Raw genomic sequence first — 19698 nt, 5'->3', positions numbered from 1 at the left:
GAGAAGAAGGGAGGAAAAAATGACTTTAAGGACGATATCTGAATTCTTAAGTACCACTACACATCTATCAGATAAGATATCAGGAAAGAATGATGAATATTGGAGGGAATGTGGGAAAACTGGAACACTAATACATTGGTGTGTTACATCCAATACACCCAATTCATGGAGGTGTGGACTGATCCAACCATTCTGAAGAGCCATATGGCACTATGCTCAAAAAGCTATCAAAATTGTATACTCTTTGATCCAGCAGTGTCTCTACTGGGCCTATGTCTCAAAGAGATCATAAAAAAGGGAAAAGGACTCATATGGGCAAAAAATGTTTGTAGCATCTCTTTTTGTAGTGGCAAGAAACTGAAAACTGAGTGGATACTTATCAGTTGAAGAATGGCTGAATAAGTTATGGTATATGAATATAAATGGAATATTATTGTTCTATAAGAAACGATCAGCAGGATGATTTCAGAAAGGCCTGGAGAGACTTACATGAACTGATGCTGAGCAAAGTGAGTAGAATCAAGAGATCATTGTACACAGCAACAAGAAGATTATGTGATAATCAGTTTTGTTGGACTTAATTCTTTACAACAATGATGTGATTCAGGCCAGTTCCAATGGCCTTGTGATTGAGAGAGCCATCTAAACACAGTAAAAGGACTGTAGGGACTGAATGTGAACTACAACATAGTATTTTCAGCTTCTTTGTTTGTTGTTTGCTTGCATTTTGTTTTCTTTCTCATTTTTTTCCCTTTTTGATCTGCTTTTTCTTGTGCAGCAAGATAATTGTGGAAATATGTATAGAGAAATTGCATATGTTTGTCATATATTGGATTACTTAGATTACTAGAGAAGGGGGTGAGGGGAAAGGAGGGAGAAAAAAATTAGAACACAAGGTTTTGAAAGGGTAAATATTGAAAACTATATACATATATATTTAAACTATATAAAAATAATGAAAAAAGAAAGCTGTCCTAAATAAAGGGAAAACATACAAATGACTGATTCTGGGGAAAATTTGAAGTACTATAGTATGTCTATTTTCAGTTTTCTCTTTTTCTTTCTTCCATCCCACCCCAGGGATGGTGATGGGAGGGGGCAATTTGTTCTGCCAACCAAAATGTGTTCTTAAGAAAAATCTGTTATCAGTTATTTTTGTCTTCTGATATGATGTCTTATTTCCCACAAAGCATCTCACTTTATTTAACTTTATGGAATGAAAGAATTTTTCTCCAAATAAAGGAACTTCAGGTAGCAGCAAGAGTAATTATTTTATTGATCAGGAGATTCTACCTAGTATTCCCAATTAGATCTTACAAAATCTAGGATTAGGCTAGCTCCATGGTTGAAATAAAGATTGAAAGTATCAAGGGAAATCTTCATTTAGGACTGTTGAGTGATGAAGGAGGAAGGGGAAAAAAAGCAAGAATGGGAAAGTCTAATAACTGAGTATTGTGTTAATAAGGACACAGTAGGGGAGAAAGACCTACAAAGAAAGAGACATGTACACATAGAAAGACAAAGAAATACACATAGAGACAGAAAACCAGGAAGGAGGAATGAGGGAGGGGAGAGAAGAGAAGAAAAAGAAGAAGAGGAAGATGAAGGAGGAAAAGAATAGGAAAATGAAGAAGAAGAAAAGGAGGAGGAGGAGAATAAGGAGGAAGAGGAGGAAGAGAAGAAGAAAAGGAAGAGGAGGAGAATAAGAAGGAGGAAGAGGAGGAAGAGAAGAAGAAGGAGGAAGAGGAGGAGGAGAAGAAGGAGGAGGAAGAGGAGGAGGAGAATAAGAAGGAGGAAGAGGAAGAAGAGCAAGGAGAAGAAGAAGAGGAGGAGGAGGAGGAGGAAGAGAAGGAGGAGGAGGAGGAGGAGAAGACTACAATTATTGTATATTGGGGACAGAAAAGGTAAAGAAATGGAATTCCAGAGAATCTAGTCAAATTGGGCAGAGGGACAACCAGAAATATAATTGGAGGGTAAATGATAATGAAAGAACATCGTAGAAATAGAGAAAGCATATCTGTAAAATTAAACAGGATTTGAAAAGAGATTGGGCCACAGAAAGCAGGTGTTGCCCTGAAAAGCAGTTGTGTGTAAGCTGAGGCAGAACATATAGGGGGTATGTAGATGAGAAAAATAGTCCAGAATGTCCCCTCTTGGGATAGCCAGCTGGCCAGGATTCAGGAGAGGTCCTAGAGGAGAGGTACAAACAGCTTTGGGGAAAGAGAGTAGACTCCTCCGAGGGGATGCACACGATGCGGAGGGGTTGAAATAAGGGAAGACTTAGCTAAGATAAGGGTGTATGGAAATCAAGCGCCGGAAGTATTGAGATAGTAGCAAAGATGGAGAATACGAAAAACAAGGAAAGAAGAGTCAGGAGGAAAAGAAGAGAGAAATGAAGCGAGATGCAGAGTGGACGGCTTCGGGAACTGGGGGATTGGGAGTGAGGGAAATGGAGCAACTCGATCCAAGGAGCGCACCGTTTAGACTCAAAAGCGGCAAGGAAATTGAAAAGCGAGATGGGGCTAGCGTGGAAGCAGGGACACAATAGCCCCCCAAAATGGGAGAAGGAACTGTAAGGAAAGAAAAGAGGCAGAGGGCAGGGCAGGGGCGTGAGAGGAGAGGACAGAAGGGATGGGGATCGGGAGCACGGAAGGCACTGAATGAATAGGATTGGCGAGGCGAAAGAAGAAGCTCCAGGCAGGGGTGGAATGCGGGGGAGGCGGGAGGAGGGAAAGAAAGGCGGGAGGAAAAGTGGGGAGCAAGAGGGAGGGGGAGGAGAGGGAGCCCAGGCAAAGGCTGTCAGGCAGGCAGGGAACGGACCTGCCCTCGTCTCACGCCTCACTGGCTCCTGGTGCGCGCCGACTCGGGAGTCAGAGACTGTGGCCACTTTTCCTCCCCAGCAGCAGGAACGCACGCAAGCATTTTGGGAGCCCCTTGAAGCCCACTCCCTCCGATCAGGACTTGCACTTCCACGGTAGCCCCTCCAACACCTCGATTCCCTTCTCTCCTCTGCCTTCAGACAGGGGCTCTGGCCGGAGGGGGCATCCAAGTCTGCGCGCAATCCCCGGGTCTCTCTCCATCCCTTTCTCACCGGCTCTCTAGAGAGCAAAGGCTCCGGGATGAGCCTTTAAGGGTCCGGGCCACCTGTGCTACTTCAGGGACCTCGGCTGACTTGAAGACGAGCTGTAGCAGCTGAGGCAGCGTCACTAACGGTAAGGCTGGGCCAGAAAGGGCTGGCCCCTTGCTTCCTCAGGGCACTGAGGCGACAGACTGGGAAACCCGGGAGGGACAGAGGTAGCCAGCGACCCCAGGGAGCGAGCAGGTGGGCGAAAGCTGAACCTTCAAGCTAGAGATGCTGCGGAGAAATGCCTGGAGGAAACCGGACACTGACCCTCCCTGTTTGGTTTCAGTTTCAACATACCTGGGGAGCTGGCGAGGGACGGTCATACGCCAGGTCAGCTCCAAGGACCGCTAGTAGAGCCATAGACTCCCAGACCCTACAAACCAACATGGCTTAGTCAGGCTAGACCCCTGGCTTGGCCACGGCATCCCCCCAGGACTGGATTCCCTTCCCTTGCCTTCTTTGGGCAAATCGCCCCTGGAGGGTCAGCAGAGGTCAAGGACCTGGTGCAGGACTGGGAGAGAGCCTGGAAGGTGAATGGAGAAAGACTCAGTGCTGCATTGTGGGGTGAGGGGGTAGGATCTTTTGGTGAATCTTCAGGGGTTTCTAGTTTATGTAAATTGTCCTGGGCACAGAGACCAGAAGGGAAGAAGAGGCAGGAGGGAAAGCATAGAATAAGGAAGGGGAGAAAAAAAACTATTTCCTGGGGGAATTTAGGCTTATGGAATTATGAAAGGCGCATTGGGAGAATGTGTAGGTGAATCAAAAAGCTACTCAGTGCTCGCTCTCTCCCAGAAATTAGCTGTCAGGCTAATTCAGAATCATGAATGTTTACAAAAAAAGTTAATGATGATGAAATCACCTTTGTAAACTTATCCATCTGTTCTTTTGTTGTGAAAAAAAAAATGATTTTTTAAATATAGGCCTGGTGGAGATAGCAAACACTTAAAAAGTCCAGACAGGAAAGTTAGAACTTATTAACTATCAATGAACAAAACTTAACTGTGTTTTAAAACTAAGTAAAAGGAGGGGGGGATGCTTCCAGAAAGCCAAGGGAAGATTGGTGAACACTTTACAAGTTCATTTCTAGACACCAATTGTAAGAGAAGTATTAACAAACTAGAGCTGATCCAGAGGGAATGAGGAAGGTAGGTTGGTTTGATGTCTGGGAAACTGTGTACCTAACCAGCCTAATGGATGAAATATTGACTTAGAATCTGGAAGATCTGTGTTCAAATTTTACCTCTGACATTTATTAGCTATGTAAGTCAAGCAGTTTCCTCCTCAATAAAAGGAGGGGGTCTAAGCTTGATTGTCTTTAAATTTCCTTTCATCCCTAAATCCTGTACCACATGAGGACTGGATACAAAAATTGAGACTCTTTACCCTGGAGGAAGAAAAACTTAGTGAGGATAGGCATGCTAACAGTCTTCAGATATCTAAAAATTTGTCCTTTGGAAGTGAGATTTGACTGATTCTTCTAGTTTTCAGAGGAGAGAACTAGGAACAATGGATGGAAATTATATTGAACCAGATTTCATTTCCACATGAAGAAAACTGCTTACCAATTAGAGCTATTCCTGAATGAATATATGGGCTATGGTGTTAATTACTGTTCACTAGTAATTTTAACATGGTGCTAATTTCTGTTCAGTAGTACTTTTAACAAAAAGAGGATGGATGATCACCTGTGGAAGAAGCTGAGTAGTTGAGGGGAGGGTTCAGGAGATATTCTTTCTGTTACTCATTTGAAAGCTTTCTTAATCTCTCTGGACCTCATCTATAAAAGTAAAGAGCTGGGTTGTACAATCTTTAGGTTCCTTCCAGGACTAATATAATCTATTAATCTATGGATTTATATATATATATATATATATATATATATACATATATATATATATATATATATATACACATACATACATACATATATATATATGTGTGTGTGTGTGTGTGTAAGAAAATAGAATTGAGTGTAAAGTCTCATCTCACTTTGACATTCTGTTATTCTTAATATTTGCTTCTCTCTCCCAGACAGGCTAAACTGACCTTAAGAGCATTTTTTTGAAATAAGTTTCTACTTTGTCAAAGATCCATTTATGATGTATATTTGTGCAGAAAAACAAAACAAAACAAAACTGCAATACGAAAAATGAATTCTATTCATAGATTATCTCTGGCAATAGATAACATAACATTCCCCCCCCCCCCCAACCTTGACAGATGTTTTCATAGGAGGCTATTCACTTTAGTTTCTATATTTTACTTGTCATCTGTTCTGTGAATAGGTTTTATCCAGTAGCTAATTTGGATTCTTCTGTGGAAAATACTTGAATAGTAGAAGTGGAAAGCTTTGAAACAAAGGTATGGCTAACATCGGAAGGGTCATTTTTGGCTTTAGGCTGAAGGTGTCTGTTACGCAGTTTCCTTTTAGTAAATAAACACAAGGATCTCTCTGTCCAGAAAAGAGAATAACCCTCGGGGAAATATTCCTTATATTTTCTTTAGTCTTGATCAGAATATCTTATAATGCTTGCAAGAGTCTACTGTCATAGAATAAAGGCTATTGGTACAGAACACAGAGCTTTATTCTGTGAAGACAATAGATGAGTATGTCAGTGACAAGAATATTTTAGTAGGAGCCAATATTGGAAACTGGATTTCAAAAATGACAAAATAGAAACAATCTGGATACCAGAGAGCTCTGGATGATACAATGACTATTGTTAAGGAATGTTTATTTTGTCAGTCAAGAATGGTGGTCACCTGCACAAATATCATGCTAAACAGACTGTTTTAATATGAAAATGTTTATTCTGATGTTGAAGATTCTTTAAGATAAACTGAAAGGAAAAGAGTAAAAATGTGATTTTTTGGTATAAAATATAAGTATTTCCTATGGCAAGGTTTTAATTTTTGGTTAAAATGAAAAAGCATTTAAGTTGACAAAGGCATTTAGAATATGCTGATTTTTTTCTAAAAAGAAATACAATGTCTTAAAAATGTGAACTGTTCAATTTATTTGAGATAGTTTAATTTCTTATTTTTAGTTTACACTGATCCTTAATAATCATTTGTCTTATCTCATGTTTAAGGTCCGATTTTCTACATAATCTCTATCTCTATATCTGTCTATAAATAAGCTAGGGCAAATGATCATAATTTTAAAAATTGAGATTTGTAATCTGAATGTGTTATGAGGGAAGTAATTATTTTCAAAGGAAATATGGAAAAATGATTTCAAGTTTTTGTTTTTAAATTTTAGTGTTGCTTCTTTCAGATAAAAGTAACAAGTAATTGTGAATGTAAGCTTCAGTGACCTAAATGACATTTCTCCACATTAAAAATTACAAACATTACATATCACAACCATATGATTTAGAGACTATATACACACATACATATATATTAATCTAGATCATAGAGTTAAATTTTCCTTTAATGTACTGATTATTTAAGGTTTTCAGAATTGGAAAGGTGATTTTTAAAGAGAACCAGAAATTTCACTTAATTCTTCTAATCATTTTATTTTCATTATAAAAGAGCAGATGGAAAAGTTTACAAAGGTGACTTCATCATCATTAACTTATTTTATAAACATTCATGATTCTGAACTTCTGATTTCTTCAGATAAGTAGGCTATTTCTAACAATGCAATATTTATAGATAATATATTAAATTGTTGCTTCAGGGATAGTTGGGATGGTGACCAATAGTCCTCCCCATGGGCTGTACCCATAAAGACTGTCATTTCATTGGCAACTATAGCCTATTTGTGAGTCTGCCCTTAATAACCACACAGGGCTCTTTTAAGGAGAATGAACGTCCAGTTAAGTCAAACAAGCAGTGGATTCACACAAACCAGCTGGATGTAGAGACATAGCCTCATACAGATATGGCTGAAGTTTTTGCTTAGAAAGAAATGCCACCTCATTTCTGAATGCTGCCTGGCAGTGTGTCTGGTCCTGGCTACTCTTCACAGGTTCTCAGCCATAGCACATTGCTTGAGATATCTTTAACCGTTTTTTCCCTTTTCCCCTCTGCTTTCTATTGCTCTCATTCAGCTTTCTCCATTTTGGTGTCTATATATTGTGAATTGGCATAAGAAATTAAATGGGAATTCTGGAAGAGTTTTTTGTTTGTTTGTTTTAGGTATATTAATAACCTAGGTTTATTTTCTTTAACTTTAATTTTTTTATTTTAATAGTATATTATTTTTAAATTATATGTAAATATCCATTCATTTTTGTAAGTTTTGAATTCCAAAATTTTTTTACTTCTTCCTTACCTACCTCCTCCCCATGTTAGCAAGCAATCTGAGATAGGTTATATGTGTACATTCATTTTTTTAATTATAGCTTTTTATTGACAGAACATATACATGGATAATTTTTCAACATTGTCTCTTGCACTCACTTCTGTTCCAACTTTTCCTTTCCCTCCCTCTCCCCCTCCCCTAGATGGCAGGCAATCTCATACATGTTAAACATGTTAAAGTATATCTTAGATACAATATATATGTGCAGATCTGTATAGTTCTCTTGTTGCACAAGAAAAATTGGATTCAAAAGGTAAAAATAACCTGGGAAGAAAAACAAAAATGCAAGTAGTCCACATTCATTTCCCAGTGTTCCTTCTCTGGGTGTAGCTGATTCTGTCCATCATTGGTCAATTGTACATTCATTTTTAACATATTTTCAAATGGGTTGGGTTGGGAAAGGAAAAAAAAAAGGTTAAAATAGTGTGCTTTGATCTGCATTCAGTTTTCATAGTTTTTTCTCTGGATGAAGATGTCATTTTCCATACCAAGTCTATTGGAATTGTCTTGGATCACTGAATTGCTGAGAAGAGCCAAGTTTATCATAGTTGATCATCGTCCAATCCTGCTGTGGCTATGTACGATGTTTTCCTAATTTTGCTCACTTCACTCAGCATCAGTTCATTATGGAAGCCGCAGACAATACATGAAGGCAGATTTAAGCAGAAAAAAGTTTAGATATCATATATACATATAGATAACGATATGAATAGTATAGTATTGTATAATAGCAACATATTTTATCTTTTTATTATAAACTCCACATAAAATAAAAAGAAAAAAAGTTAAGTCTTCTTGTGTGAAGGGAGGGTCAAAACATTTTATTTGGATTTTACAGAATGCAGGGACACTGCCTCTCTAACCCCCAAACTGTGGAAGGGATAACTTTTCCTTAAAATGAAGGTTCTGGAAGGAATTAGCTAATCAGAGGGAGGGACCATTTGAATAGAAGGTTCTTCAGTGTGTGAAGTCTGAGGCTGGAAAGAACTGGAATATAAAAACTTCTGGGGCATTATAGAAAAAGTCCAGGAGGAAAGTCAGGAGTAAAATCTAGGGGAACCAAATTCTATCATTTTCTTTCACCTGTGCAGGTATGCAGATTCTTCCACAATATCCATCTTTCAATCTAACAATAAAAAAAAGAATTAGATAAAAGTATGCTAAAATGTCAAATGTTTAATCAACCATCCAGATTTTATTTTTAACGGGAGGCCTAAATTTGGATTTTCCATTTCTAAATCCCTTCTAATTACCAAGAAGATGATGTGATGCACTGCACAGAGATTTGGCTTTGGAGCAAGGAAGACTTAGGTATGAGTGGGGCATCTGACTTGTATTGAGTGTGTAATTCTAGGCCAAGGTGTCTCACCTCTCATTGCTCTAGAGACAATAATTTTCAGATTATAAATTGCCAAGAAGGTGACAATTTACACCAGTAGAGGGAGTTTTCTCATGGAAGAGCTCCTTATATTTATGAAGTCATTGGTCTTGTCTCTGTCCCATTACCAGGTATTTTGAAGTTATTACAACCAATCTGTGATATTAGACAATGTGACCATTCATGATTTGGAACTTCTTATTTATTTTCATTCAGATAAATAGATTGTATCTATAGACAGCATATCTTTATGGTTTGTATTTTTAAATGGTGATATGGATGATAGCTGCAATGGGGTCCAATTTGGTATTTGAACTCCTTTAGTGCAATACCTCTGTGTAAGAAAATTGGTATATAGAAATTGCAGATAACAAAAAAACCCAAAAGGGCAATTATCTATGTCATAAAACAGTTCTTTGGTTTGTTGCCAGATCCCCTTAGACACTGAGTTTCTCAGTAAAGTTGCGTATTTTACAGCTCTTGATCATATTCAAAGAAGCAGAGGCTGAATAGATAAAATCCACTTGTAGATAAAGTCAGTCAATAATGAAGATGAAGCATATTTGAATTTCCAAATCCAAACCAATGGGAAATGCAATCTGAAGGGCCCAGAATTATTTTATATTCCATAATACACCTGAAGTGAGAGAAGTGTACTCATGGAAGAACACAGTTTCAACACTGCTATGGTGATGAGTGCTGGTCCAGTATAGACAAATTGAAGTAATTGTTTGGTTAATTTTGGACAAAAAATTGATTTTTGGATTTTGAATCCATGTGAAATAGCTATCATTATTTCCATCAAGGTGTTGATTAATATTTTTTTAGCCCCAATACTGGGTTGATAGTCACAGTGACTGATATATAGTGCATTCTCTCCTCAGAGTACCTCACATTCTGTAGGACATAATTTTTGTTTTTTAGTCATGTCTCTTTGTGACCCCATTTGGCAAAGCTACTAATTTATAGATAAGGAAATTGAGGCAAACAGAAATCAATGACTTGTCCAGGTCACACATCTAGTAAATATCAGAGGCTGGATTTGAACTCAGGTCTTCCTGTTTCTAGAGCTGGCACTTGATCAACTGTACCACCTACCTGCCTCATAGAAACATAGTAAGGACTTGATAAAAATAGGTTGAATTGAATCAAATCACGATTGCAAATGGGTCAGTCTGGTAGGTCAACTGTTTTTTACTGGTTCCCTATTACTTTTTGAGCAAATGCCAAGCTCCTTGGTCTGGAATTCAAAGCTGTCTACACCATGTACCTTTTAACCCTATGTCTTACTAAACTGCCTTTGCTCAGTACATGTATATGGCTTATATTTTTCTACCTTTTGTTCTTTGATTATACATTATGGAATGTCTTTTTCCCCACTATCTTCTGCTCTTTGAATTCCTCTTAATTTTTTCAAATTCAATTCAAATGCTATTTCCTCCAGAAAAACCTCCCTAATTATTTCCTGAATTGCTAATATCCCAATCTGTTCTTATATTTATCTTATATTTCTTATGCATTTTATTAAACATTTTTTTAAAAAGTCACATTCTTTGATATGTGACTATGGAAAACCTATGTAGCTTCTCAGAGCCACAGGCAACTTTTAAAGACTAAATTATAGAGAATGTGATCTGAATTGATGAAGGGAATTGTCACAACGGAGGTGCCAATATTATAGATCTTTGGTGCATTGATAAATTACATCTTATTTTGTCCAATTGATACATTTCTGCTCTTTATGTCTATAGTAGTATAGTCAACTCAGATGAGACATCAATATGGAAAATACTATCAATAATTTATTTAATATATTTATATATTTTGTATTACGACTATTTGTGTTTGGGTAGAATACTCATGAAGCAGCTAGGTAGGTCAGTAGAGAGAGTGCCATGCCTGGAATCAGGAAGACCTGAGTTAAAAAAATCTGTCCTCACACACTAGTTATGTGACCCTGAGCATGTCACTTAATTCTGTTTGCCTCAGTTTCCTCATCTGTAAAATGAACTGGAAAAGTAAACAGTAAACCATTCCAGGATTTCTGCTGAGAAAACTCCAACTGGGGTCAGAAAGACTTGGACACAACTGAACAACAAGAATCTCCTCCTTGGGATAAGTTCTATGGTGGCAGTGATCATATCTTATCTAAGCTTTGTATGTCCTCCTGGCCACATAGCAAGTGTTTTGCACATTGGAGGAATTTAATAACTATTGAATTAAATTGAAAGTGAGTATACATCTATTTTCAAAAAATTCAAAATCAATAAATCACACTTTATAGCCGAACTATCTTGAAAATAATTTATTTTGTTCTCTGATGTTTCAGATAGCAGTCAGGGGTTCTTTAATTCCTTAAGGTCATCATTAGGAACATCAATTATTATTATACTGGAGGGGTACAAAAGTGCCCGTTATTAGAGTATTCTGGTTAATTCAAAGCAGAGAGCTAAGCATTTCTCATTGTTCAGATCTCATCCAGTTTAGCTACACGACTACAGTGTGATCTAAGTCCTGCCCATCTCAGATGTAAATGAAAAGAGATGCCCCCATTTATTCTTCAGGGCTTCTGGAGGATCAGCAGAAATGAATGCTTCATTTGGCCAAAAGAAGCTAGAGTTGGGGATGCTTAACTCTAATGAAGTAGAAAGCCTTCAGTAGTCATCCAGATGTTTTGTTCCATGATGTCAAAGTCCAGATGTGTTATTTATAAGCCTGTTTCATCACCAGCTACTGGGCAGTGTTTATTAGGCTTTTGAGGACCATGGTGTTAGTGTGCTCTGTCAGATAGGTAGCCTATTGCTACATAGACAAAGATCTAGGAAGTTGAAACAATTATACAAGATAATTTGTCATCACTCTGCTTCTGATTTCTCTTGTTATGTGTGGTATGTATACACACATGCACACATGTGTATGTGTGAATATATATATGTATATGTATATATGTATACTGTGTGTATATGTATACACAGTAAGATTTAGAGCATCTGAGGACATGCAAAAGTTGGGACTGACCCAGAGTTATATGATATATATGAATAGTGTAGGACTGTTTTTGGATCTTCCTTATTCTACCTCTCTATACCTCTCTTTCCTCTCCTTCCCCCACTCCCCATCTCTTTCCTCCTCCTGTCTTTTTCTTTTTGCCCACTATTTTTTCTGCCTTTCTGTCTCTCTTTGTATCTGTTTTTCTGTTTCTTTTCTTTTCTTTCTTTCTCTCCTTATTTGTTTGTTTCTTTTTTCTTTCTTTTTGTTTCCTTCCCCCTCCCTCCTTCCTCCCTCCCTCCCTTCCTCCCTCTTTCTTTCTTTCTTTCTTTCTTTCTTTCTTTCTTTCTTTCTTTCTTTCTTTCTTTCTTTCTTTCTTTCTTTCTTTCTTTCTTTCTTTCTTTCTTTCTTTCTTTCTTTCTTTCTTTCTTTCTTTCTTTCTTTCCCTCTTTTCTTTCTTTCTTTCTTTCTTTCTTTCTTTCTTTCTTTCTTTCTTTCTTTCTTTCTTTCTTTCTTTCTTTCTTTCTTTCTTTCTTTCTTTCTTTCTTTCTTTCTTTCTTTCTTTCTTTCTTTCTTTCTTTCTTTCTTTCTTTCTTTCTTTCTTTCTTTCTTTTTCTTTCTCCCTCCCTCTCCCTCCCTCTTTCTCTCTCTCTGTCTTTGTTTTTCTTTCTTTCTTTTCTTGTTTCTTCCTTCCTTTTTCCCTCCCTCCCTCTCTCCCTCCCCCTCCTCTCTCTCTCTCTCTCTCTCTCTCTCTCTCTCTCTCTCTCTCTCTCTCTCTCTCTCTCTCTCGCTGTCTTTGTTTTTCCTTATGTCTGTCTCCCATCTCCAGTGGAGAAAACACAACAGGCACTTTGATTAATTTAAGATTGCATCAAGTAGAAATCTGGGACCTAGAAAGAGACTATGTCTCCCTCAAAATATGAAAGTAAAATATTTATGCCTATTTCCAATAGAGACAATCTTGCCTGCCCCCTGTTTCACACTTTGAAAAAAAAGGCTCTTCCCTCACAGAAATTCTTTCCTTAGATGTGGTTGTACCTGCCTTACACCTGCTACCTTCAAAGTTGATGGCAAAGATGCTTTGTTACCCTTTGGAAATGAAGCAAGGATACTCTCCAAAGAGGGGTTAGCACATGGGGTGATCAAGAAAACACACCTGATGCTAAACCTTTTCTATCCTTTCTTTATACAGATCTATCTCATCTCCAAAAGTTGCAGAATTAGATTTATAATTACTCTACATGTAGTCATTAACATGCGTATGTCTATGTATATATGTTTAGGGAAAAGGGCAATGAGCTGGGACTAATCTTTCTCGAAGGTCTCCATTCTGATGGAGGTAGAATTGCCTTTATTTACAGATGGAACAATTCATATTTATTTATTAGGTCATGATTTACAAAGCACTTTGCATCATCTCACTTAATTCTCACAGTAACTTTACAAGGTAAGTGGTATACATATTTTTATGTCCTTTTGATAGGCTCAGAAACATTGTGATTTGCCCAAAGTCACACAATAAGTGGGACAGATGTAGGCCTGTCCTTTGGCTCCACAATTAATGCTCTTCTCAGTTGTACCACATTAGCTCTAATATGATTTAGTTCAGTTCGGTCCAAAACAGTCCAGTCCAATCTGATCCAATCCAATCTAGTCCAGTTCAATAAGGGTTTACTAAGTACCTACTATATACAGAACATCCATATGTGAATACAAAAACAGAAATGAAATAGTGCCTGTCTTCAAGAACCTTGGGTACTCTTGAGGAGATATAGTATATTTATAAATAATTAGATAAAGAGGCAGCTAGGTGGCTCAATGATTAGAGGCTTGAGCCAGGAGTCAGGAAGATCTGAATACGAATGTGACTCCAAGCAAGTTACAGCCTCTGTTTGCCTTCATCCACTGGAGAAGGAAGTAACAAACCACTCCGTATCTTTGCCAAGAAAACCCCTTGGACACTATTGTCTTGATATGGTCCATAGTGTCACAAAGAATAGGAAACGACTGAACAAAATGAAAATAACAAATGGAAAGCAAATGAGACGGGCAGACTGCTCAGAGTGTTAGACAAGGAATTAGAAGCACTGAGTTTGCAGCACACTCTCAGACTAGCTGCGTGACTGTAGAAAATTATTTAAACTCTCTAAATCTCAATTTCCTTTTATGTAAAATAGGAATAATGTATAACATTTACCTCACAGTGATGATGTGAAGATCAAAGGAGTTAGCATAATATCAATGCTAAGAGGGAATTTTGTGAGGGAGAGGGCATCAATAATTGTGGGGACTATGGTGGATCAGGAATGGCCTTGCAAAGGAGATGTTACATAGATTGAGTCCTGGAGGGAGCTTGTTGTTGTTCAGTCATTTTCCAGTAGTGTCCAACTCTTCGTGACTCCATTTGAGGTTTTCTTGGTAAAAATATTGGAATGATTTGCTATTTCCTTCTCCAGAGGAGCTAAGATTCCCAAAGATAGAATGAGTTGAACAGACATGGGGATAGACTGCAAAGTCATGGAGGCTGGAGATACCCTGACATGTATAGGAAACACTAAATACTCACTAGGAGTGACATTTGGCAACTTTGCTGCCACCATTTCAGTGGCCTCTTATTTATGAAATCCTTTTGGAAAGGATGTGACATAATTGAGTGATTCTCATCATCCTGGAGGCTAATGTTTAGATATTTCTCACCAAAAGTTACAAAGGAAATGAAACTAGAAATGACTCATAGGAGGGATCTAAAGTGTGATACTTGAATAGGTTTCAGTGGTGACATTTCAGAAGGGCTTCCATGAGATCCACTATAAGAAAAGGAAGGCCATGGGTTGTTTAGAGGACAAAAAGAGAGAGGAAACTAAGGGAAAAAAATACATTATGTTTTTCAAAGAGTGAAATGTGTTGGATTTACATGGGCCAGCTCTAAGTTGATGATCCTGAGATGTTTACAACTCTCCCCACTTTCCCTCACTTTGCAATTAGGAAGGCAAGTGGTAGGCGATATTATCTTGATTTTATACATGGGAATATGGAGTACCAAAAAATAGGGAAATGGATTGCTTGAATATAATTTTTATTTATTTTCAAAAACATGAACAGATCTCAGGGAACAGAGGATGAAGAGTCCTCCTTAACCCCATGTCTCAGACTTCTTAGCTCCTTTCAAAGCTCAGCTTATGTGCCAACTCTTAGAAAAGTATCCTCTTATTCTCCTAATTAATTAGTGTTCTTTCCCTTTTCCTGCATTTATAACATATATGTGTAGCAAGAGTGTGGGTGTGGAGTAGGTGTAGATGTGCTGGAAAGGAGAAGGCTAATTATTCTTTCTGTTCTACAATCTTCCTCCCACCCCCCACCTTCCTGGGGTTGGCCATTCTTTTCCAGCCCCTCCCTTTAAGTTTGACTTTCTCTCTACTCCAGTTCCCTCAGTTCTGCCCCAGAGGGGAATGTTTTCCCTTTCAAATCTGCCTCAGGAAGAAAATGAGAAAAAGGAGGTACCTGATGTGGTTCCCATGGCAGTACTAGCTTCCTGTTTCCTATAATTTCTACCCAACCAAAGGCAGCTGTTCTGCTTTTCCTAGGAATGAATCTGGATTTCAGTTCTGGGAATTTCTAAAAATATGAATCAATAATTTTCCCTTTTGCTTTTCTCCAAATCTCTATGACAAGAAAGATCCCAGAAGTTACAAACATCTGTCTCTGTCTTTCTTCTGCACACTTACCCTGTCCTTCTGTCCCTTTGTGAAAGAACTCACATGTACACCCCACATGCCTCCAACACCCCCTCCCAACATTGATTGACACCAGTTTAGTGTAGAGAAAATAATTTCTTTTAAAAGCAATAGAGAGCAGAAAACAAACGAGCTCTTGAGAAATCAGTATTGAGAATGCAGACTGTTTATTTTCTGGAGCAAGAGAGTGAGAGTGAAGCAAATAATGGGAAATTGAAGAATTGTTGATTCTGTTCTTAGTTTCTTGAATGACTTCTGCCACTCAGCATCTGTTCCATGAATAGTCTGGCCACTGTTCTTTTGTTATTATTTCAGGTGGTTTTGGTGGGGGAGAGATCCTCAGCCAGTATTTTTGCAGTATTTGTGGTCCTGGGGTTCTGTCTATTCCTATCCCTTGTCTATATTCTCTCAGGTATCATCATTTCACGCAGCTTCCTTTTAGGAAGGAAGGGTCCCATCGGAGAGTCCCCAATAACTCTCCAGGGCCTTGAGATGAAGGTAAACACAAGGGTAGACATGTCACCAGTGCACTATTTCATAAGCTTACATGTTTTTACAGGTTGCATTTATATGATACAATGTTAGGTACCATAAGGAGGACATGTGTGCCCAGAGCTTGGCACAAAACCTTAAATGTATGTAACGGGCACATATATGCTTGATATTCTCAATTGGATACTAACTCCCAATAAAGCTCAGTTATCCTAACCCTTCATTGGGCAGGTGAGTTTGTTTTAGAAGAGCACCAAGAAGTGGTCTTTCCTTTGTTGTGGAGAACAAAAAAATATTTTTTGCTCTCTTGTGCTTTAAGAGGATTAAATACCCTAATTCTGTCTGCTACCAAAACACCTTTCCCTTCTTAAAGGTATTTAAGTAAAATACAAGAATAGTTGTTTGAGTATATTCCACTGAAATTAAGATTTCAAAGACAGGATAATTATTTTTAAGGATTTGAGGAATAACTTTCATAATGAATTACCCAAGGAAAAGGAACAAGCTCCATGATAATAGAGTATAAACCCTTTTTAAGGACAGGAACTATTTCATTTTTATCTTTGATTCTGTCCCTAATGACCAACACATAGTAGGTGCTTAATAAATGATCGTTCATTTATAGAGTGTTTGATCCAAGGCTTAGAATACTGATGTTTGGACAATAGGCTAGATCAGGCTGTTAGCAACCAAAAGTTGGTGCTTTTCTATTCTAGGTGGCTTCCTAAGGTGTTAAGAATTTGGTGTCTTGACACTAAGTTCATGAAGTAAAGAATCTCTTTTCATTAGAACAGTTCCCAGATGAGGAATAATGAATAATGATGATGGTACTTCTTTACAAAGCATTTACCACACAACACCATGAGGTTAAGTAGTTATTTGTAGTCTTTTTCTTATTCTTCAAGATCCCATTTGGAATTTTCGTGGCAGAGATACTGGAGTGGTTTTCCATTTACTTCTCCAGATCATTTTATGGATGAGGAAACTGAGGCAAATAGAATTAAATTAGACTAGTTAGTGTCTGAGAACATATTTGAACTTAGGAATTTAGGAATACAAAGTATTCTATGAATTATGGCACCACCTAGCTGCCCTTAAGAATGGAGTACTACAAGCATCATTTCATTAATTTTCTCATCTTATAGATGAAGAAATTGGGACAAAGGTAGGTTAAGTGACTTACCTGAGTTTGTACAGCTAGTTAGTGGCAGTGCTAGGACTTACATAACCCTTCTGATTCCAAGACTAATGTTTTTTATGTCACTCCAGGATGCCAGGGTAACTCTCATGGGGTGAGTGAAATTGTAAAGCCATCATCTATTGGACTTAAAAGGAATCTTAGAATTATTGAATCTAAATCCCTCACTTCAGGCACGTAGAAACTGAGGCTTAGACTTGCCCAGAGGTCACACCATTGTCATAAAAGTGGGGATGTCTTTGCTGATTGTTGGAAGTAAGGAAGCTTTTTAAGTAACCTAAATGGATGGACTTCGGGTTTAAAAGAAATTAAGCATAGATTAAAATAAAACAGCCTATAAGCAATTTAGAATTTTAATTAAAATTCCAAATTTAAATTAATTCTAAATTCTAAATTAAAATTAAAATATGATCTTTAACAATACCAATACTGATCTTTTAATTAGTCAGGAATACTTCCTAGCACTCAGAAGCTTTACCACCCTGATCCTCTAACATATGGGAATATTACATTCTGGGCAATGGTTGGTTATCCGGTATATTTGAATATTTCTGGAACCTGCTTTAAGACTAAATTAACACACCAGCCAGAAAACTAGATTTCCTTTATACAGGTCCCAAAGTAAATGTTATAGTTTAAGATTGGACGCCCATTAGACCTGGAAGGGTCCTTCTAGATTATATACAATCCCATTAATTTACTGAAGTAACATATTCCTTTGTCCCCTCTTTATACAATAATTTGGCCACACAACCCTGATGTATTTTGGTTTTGAACAAGTTGCAAATAAAACAAATTCCATTTCTATTTGTGGTCAACTTTCTGAGGTTTAGTTGGAAACCTTCAAATGGGAATGAAGTTACATCCTCTGGAAAGAAAATAGAATGGGTTTAAAGTTTCCATTGAAACACACCCTCTTTAGAACAGGGCAAGGGAAATTCAGTCCTCTTGTTATATTTCTCTAGTAGCAGAAGCCTGCTTGCCTTTAGAAGAAGATGGGCCTCTCGTTGCTATAATAATTTACCCTGTGTCTTGCACAGAGTAGTTGTTAGAAGAAAAAAAAAACAAAAAAACTAGTTGGATGAATGACAACATAAACCAAAAGGAGCTACCTAAAAAGTCATAACAAAAGTCAGTCTTTCCAGAATACCTCTAGGCACTGTGCAAACCACTGCTTGCATGTCACCATTATCTCTGCATCTAATACCTCTTGAGAAGTTTTGTATCCCCAGTACTTCTCATACAGCTAGTACTGAATAAAATAATTGTTGATTGGTGTACCTGTCCTAAGTAACCCTGAGTACTCCACAGTAATGTATGCTGAATATCTTCTCTGGCTATTGACCAACAATTGAGATGGACAATGGGGTACTCTAGTGGGAATGAATCTGGCATTTTTCAAATTCATGTTCCCCTATATCCATTCTATCTGGGGATCAGAAGACTTGCATGCAGATTCTGATGTATCATTGAGTCAGTATATCACTTTAGACAAATTTACCCAAATTTTTATTTCTTATTTTATAAATTGGGAGAATGGAAATTCTAACACTAGTGCCTTCTTCACAGGAGACAACAACATGGTAGAAATTGGTTATAGATAGCGTCAGTGTGCCATCAGTGAGCCAGGGATCTCTCCGCTGTGTAACTCTTGCCTCAGTTGGATTTTGCCTCCCTATGTTCTGTTTCTTGATTAGAGTGTAGACCTGGTGTTCCATACCAGATCAGGGAGATAGCCTCATAAGACTGGAGAGCTAACAGGGACATCAGAGGCCATCTCCTCCACTACTCTTCCCATTTAGAGAAGTGCAGGAAGTGCCTTCAAGGTCATACAAATAATAAATGATTGAGGTAGGAGTTGAATTCAGTTCTCCTGACTCCCAGGTGGTTTCTACAGTAATACATTGCTATTTGTTGAGTACCCCTACTTCGACAATATTTCATGTATCAGCTATGTACTTGCTTCCTTTTCTAACCCACTCTTTTCAATAGCCATACTCAGCTTTTCTACTTTACTCCCTTTACATGAGCGTTATCTTTTATTAACCTCATACACTAAAGTTCTGATCAATCTTTCCTTCCTGCTATTAAACATGGCAGAAATGGATCCTCTCCATCCCTTCCTTAGTCTAAATATCTTGCATTTCTATAGTACTTTATTGCTTTCAAAACACCTTTCACATAAAATCATCTCATTTGAGCTTTATAAAAACCATAGAAGGTAGGTGGGGAGGCAAGTATTTTATAGATGAGGAAACTGAGTCCCAGAATGATTAAAGGGCTCATCCAATATCACATAGCTCATTGGCATTATCAAGACTTGGATCTTCTGGTGGTTTCTTAGTTGAATGTACTCAAAACTCACTCAATTGTCTCCAGAGCAAAACTTACTTTTATACTGTTTTTCTGATCATTTTCATCTAACATATTTCTAAATAGCATTGGATAATTGGGCAAAATGAGGAAAAT

The 19698-nt window shown here is 37.7% G+C and overlaps 1 protein-coding gene across 2 annotated transcripts in view; it reads left to right on the top strand.

Moving 5' to 3' along the window:
• The window catches only part of ZNF488 (zinc finger protein 488), a 77892-nt gene that overhangs the window by 35415 nt on the left and 22779 nt on the right, over positions 1-19698 (top strand). Inside the window, exon 1 of one of the 2 annotated variants that reach the window (XM_074285246.1) lies at positions 2819-3212. The exons of the other annotated variant lie outside the window; for it this stretch is intronic. The gene's annotated coding sequence lies outside the window, so the exon portion shown is untranslated. Of the gene's footprint in view, positions 1-2818; positions 3213-19698 lie in introns of those variants that run through there. 2 annotated transcript variants of the gene reach the window in all.

The sequence above is a fragment of the Sminthopsis crassicaudata genome, chromosome 2 (genome assembly GCF_048593235.1).
Source record: "Sminthopsis crassicaudata isolate SCR6 chromosome 2, ASM4859323v1, whole genome shotgun sequence".
In the NCBI taxonomy this organism is placed as follows: Eukaryota; Metazoa; Chordata; class Mammalia; order Dasyuromorphia; family Dasyuridae; genus Sminthopsis; species Sminthopsis crassicaudata.
Note: the sequence above shows the minus strand (reverse complement) of the source record. Positions and strands in the feature narration are given on the sequence as shown.